This window comes from Rattus norvegicus, chromosome 2 (assembly GCF_036323735.1).
Source record: "Rattus norvegicus strain BN/NHsdMcwi chromosome 2, GRCr8, whole genome shotgun sequence".
Classification (NCBI taxonomy): domain Eukaryota; kingdom Metazoa; phylum Chordata; class Mammalia; order Rodentia; family Muridae; genus Rattus; species Rattus norvegicus.
In genome coordinates, this window is record NC_086020.1 from 31,421,253 (window position 1) to 31,425,799 (window position 4,547).

General features: G+C 46.9%; 1 non-coding gene across 1 annotated transcript; it reads right to left on the bottom strand.

Moving 5' to 3' along the window:
• Positions 1–4,415: 4,415 nt before the first annotated feature.
• Positions 4,416–4,547, bottom strand: LOC120101283 (small nucleolar RNA SNORA17). Its single transcript, XR_005501657.1, has one exon. It is a non-coding gene; the product is annotated as a small nucleolar RNA SNORA17 (small nucleolar RNA).

Sequence of the window (4,547 nt, forward strand, 5' to 3'; positions counted from 1 at the left end):
TTACTGCGCATGTGCAGGCTTGTCCCCTTGCTAGGGCTCCCTCTAGTGGTGAACAGCGGCACTGCACATGTGCGGTTTATGCACCAGGTGTCAGTTGACCGTTAATATGCTAATGAGGTGATTCATTCTCCATAATCCCTGGAGGACAAGTAGTGGGGTGATCCATGCCCCACCAATCCCTGAGAGATAATTAGCATACTGTTGTTTATATAAGTCGAGCGACTTTGCTGCTCGGAGTCCCTGTTCAAGAGAGCTGTAACACTAAGAAGAGCTGTAACACAGTAAAGGCTTGTTCGCAGAAGAATCCTGTTGCCGCGCGTCGTTCTTACTGGCGGGACATTAGGCGCTCGACAGTCATGTGCCACTGTACTCATGTCATGCATGTCATGGCACTAGTGTGGAGGTCAGAGGTCAACTTTACCAAGTCAGTTTTCTCCTTCCTTTTTTACATGGCTCTGGGGTTGGGACTCAGGCTGCTGTGTTTTTTGACAATTCCTTGCCCTTACCAAGTTTTCTCGCCGGCCCTACACCAGATGATCTGAGTTAATTTATTTGGGGGGTGAGGTGGGAGCAGGGCTAAGCTTGCAGAAACCCAGTAACTCGCAACCGCAGTTGAGAACTGTCACATTAGATTGTTGTTCTGGAGGTTGGCTACCCATTGAAAGCACTTGAGGAACTTTGCAAAAACGAATGCTGTCTTCATTGGGGTTTCTATTGAAGAGACCCTACAACCAAGGCAACTCTTGTAAAAGAAAACATTTAATTAGGGCATGCTTACAATTCACAGGTTCGGTCCAGTATCAGCAAGGCAGGAAGCATGGTGGCCACAGGCAGACATGGTGCTGGAGAGGTAACTGAGAGTTCTGAGGCAGCAGAAAAGAGTCACTGGGCTTGGCTTGGGCATTTGAAACCCCAAAGTCCACCCTCAGTGACACACTCCCTCCAACAAGGCCACACATACTTGAACATGGTGTCTTAGTCAGGGTTCCTAATCCTGCACAAATATCATGACCAAGAAGCAAGTTGGGGAGAAAAGGGTTTATTCAGCTTACACTTCCACACTGCTGTTCCTCACCAAAGGGAGTCAGGACTGGAACTCACGCAGATCAATGCCTTCTGGGTTAGCTCAGTGTCCCACCCATATGTAAAGTTTATCCTGTGCTGTAACTTTCGCCTCAAGTAGTGATGAGACCGGAACACATGAAGCCTCATTGTACTTAGTGCTATAGCAAGTACTTATTTGCATTGGCCGTTGCTACGGTTTGGTGATAATATATGTTTAAATGTACTCTGTGTATAAAAGTAACAGGCAGAGGGTTGAGTGAAGACAAGGTTGGTCACGGCTGGGTGGCAGTCACTAATGGTGAATGTCTACTACAAATAAGCAAACCAGAAAAGGGGTGTCGAGCAGACAGAATCCTTGGGCCAGAAATAATAATTCTCGGGAAGTTCTGCTAGAAAGGAAGCACGGCCTTTCATTGCCTCAGGAAGGAGTCGGCCATCTGCCTTGCTTGGAATCATATAGTTGGTATCTGAGCTCTGGGCCCACACCCAAAATTAAGAAACCTATAAAAGCTGGGTTTTGTGTTGAGAGCTGATATATATAAAATCAGCAATATACGCTGTCAGAGAGTGTCCTCACTCTCCATTTTTTATGTCATGATGTTTTGTTTTCCAAAAATGTCAGTAAAATGTCTTCCGTGTGAGGTTTTCTATATAGTCATTTTGATACTCCTCCTCTTGAAAGTTGGGTCTAATTCATGGGTTAATCGTGATTTCCAGCAGTTTCTATGTGGACATTATAACCCATAGCAAGTCTGTGTATGATCTTCTTAGGGGAATAGGATCTGTTTTTGCTTTTTAGCTTTTCAAGAGAGTGTTTCTCTGTGTAGCCCTGGCTGTCCTGGACTCGCTCTGTATACCAGATTGGCTTCAAACTCAGAAATCTACCTGCTTTTGCCCCCCTTCTTTCCCAAGAGCTGGGATTCAAGGAGTGAGCCACCATACCTGGTTGGAGAATAAAACCTTAAAGAAAGTCTTTATGGAGGTAATGTGGTTAAGGTTAATCATTGGATTAGGATGTCCCGATAAAAAGTGGAGGTTTGAACACAGGCATCTACAGAGGGAGGAAAGATGACGTTCCAGAACACAGAGAGAAAACAGTCAGTTGTGAACCAGGGGAGAAGCTTCCCTCATGGTCCAGAAGGAGTCAACGTTGCCAATGCCAGTTCAGTGAGCTATCCCAGTTCCATTGTTTAGCTTCCTAGTCTGTGCTGGGTTCCATGACAGCCCTAACTCTCCTAGGGTTCAGGAAGGCTTTGATGACTGTGTAAGTGACACGTGTGACTTCCTGGGAGACCAGACTTCCGGGAAGCCTAAGCCACTTGCAAGGATCACATGCTGTTGCACTGTCAGCCCGCCCAGCTGTCAGTCAGCCTGCAGCAACTATTAGAGAAGCAAGACACCTGCAGATGATTCTTTTTTTTTTTTTTTTTCTTTTTTTTGGAGCTGGGGACCGAACCCAGGGCCTTGCGCTTGCTAACAAGCGCTCTACCACTGAGCTAAATCCCCAACCCCTTGCAGATGATTCTTGCTCCTGCTGTGGGTTGCTTGCCTGCCTAAGGTCTGCTTTGCTTGCCGTTAATTACTTGCACCCCAAGTCGTGTTTAGCAAGTTGGAACCATTTTTTCAATGTTTACGGTGTGCTCATTTTTAAAGTAGCATTTTAAACAATTTTTTTGAAAATCCACTTGTAGGGATTACTTTCATTAAAGCTCTACTGATCATATGAGGCTGCAAAGCCGGCCCATGGTTTAAGAGGGCTTGCAGAGCACTCCTATTGGGTGGCTCATTGTCACCTGCCACTTCAGCTCTAGGGCATCTGACATTTCTGGCTTCTATAGTCATTCACATATAAGTGGGCACACATGCATGCAAGCACGCGCTCTCTCTCTCTCTCTCTCTCTCTCACACACACACACACACACACACACACGAAAAAACTAAAACAATAAAAAATCTATTTTACAACTATTTCAATGAACACTGTTGATCAGTTTCCCCCTTTGCACATTTTGTGTAGCCAAGTCTTTTCTTATTGTTTTGGATGAGTTATTCCATTCTCTGAAAAGTAAAGACCTTCCACATTCCGAGATCTCGTAGTCTGAAGCATGCGGTTTGAGTGCAGAATGTCCCCCACAGCCTTGGGCATTTGAACACTTGGTGCCCAGTTGGTGGCGCTGTTTGAGGAGGTTTCGTGGAGAGCCTTGCTGGAGAAGCATATCAGAAGAAGGGGGTTTTGATAATGAAAGGCCTTACCTTCATTTGCTCTCTCGTTTGCTTAGTGGGTGCCATTCCAGATTTGAGTCCTTAGCTTCCTGTTTCTGCTTACTGCTTGTTGCTGCGCCTCTAGTCCACCACGATAGACTCTTATCCTTCTGGAGCCATTAGCCCAAATACCTCTCTTGGTCATGGAATTTTATCACAACGGAAAGATAATGTGGTTCCTATATATTTTTCCATTATGAACGGCTTCGTCATTGAATATATATTCAACTAAAATATTACAGCCGGACATGAGAAAAGGAGAAAGCTCTCAAATTCTGAAGAAAAAAAAATCCTTCCTGTGGTGGTTTGAATGAGAATGGCCCCCATAGTTTCGTATAATTAAATGCTTGCTCTAAGTTGGTTTGGGAAGGATTAGGAGGTGTGACCTTGGAGGAGATGTGCCTCCAGGGCCAGCTCTCCCATGATGCCTAGGTGAGGGGTGGGGCCAGTTCTTCACAGCTCTCAGATGTTCAGACGGCAGCCCAGACTAGGGATGTCCACCTGGCCTTTAGTGGTAACAGACCCCTGCTTCTGCAGGGCCACGGACATAGACATGGCCCCCAGTGGCAGCACAGGCCAGGACTCCACCATGGCCTCAGGTGGCATAACCAGCCACTCACATCAGGCTGAGTCTTCCAGTTCTGTTCTCTTCATTGTGCCCACATCTTTCTGTTTATCTTCCTCTTCCATTTCTTCACCACTTAATGATCCTCTTACTCTCCCCAGGGTCCCTGACTGTGTAGGGTCAGTCCAGGAGTGGTCTCAGATATACAATGCCTTGCTTGTTCATTATGGCACTGGGCAGGGGTCATCTTGGGCTTGTGTGGCGCAAAACTGGTGGTTACTGCAGGCTAGCTCCTTTCCCAGCCCCTGCAAGTGGCTCCTTGTGAGGGTCATCTGTCCTGGGCTCAGTCTTGCCTGGGGCCCATGGACCTAGCTGGGGTTCTTCTAGTCTCTGATTTGTGCCCCACCCTGGGAGCCTGATTGGGCCTGCCTGGCATTGAACTGGTCGTTGTCTCAGGTTAGATCTCTGTCCAGGCCCCTTGGTACCAGACTGGTGGTCATCTCAGGCTCACTTCGTTATGGGAAATGTTAGCCTACTAATCATTCAGATGTTCACAGGTCAGAACACTGAGCATAGACATAGCCTCTCTCCTCTCTGTCATGTACTGATGCACATGTGACACAGCAGCCACACCAGCAACACCTGTAGGGGGAAG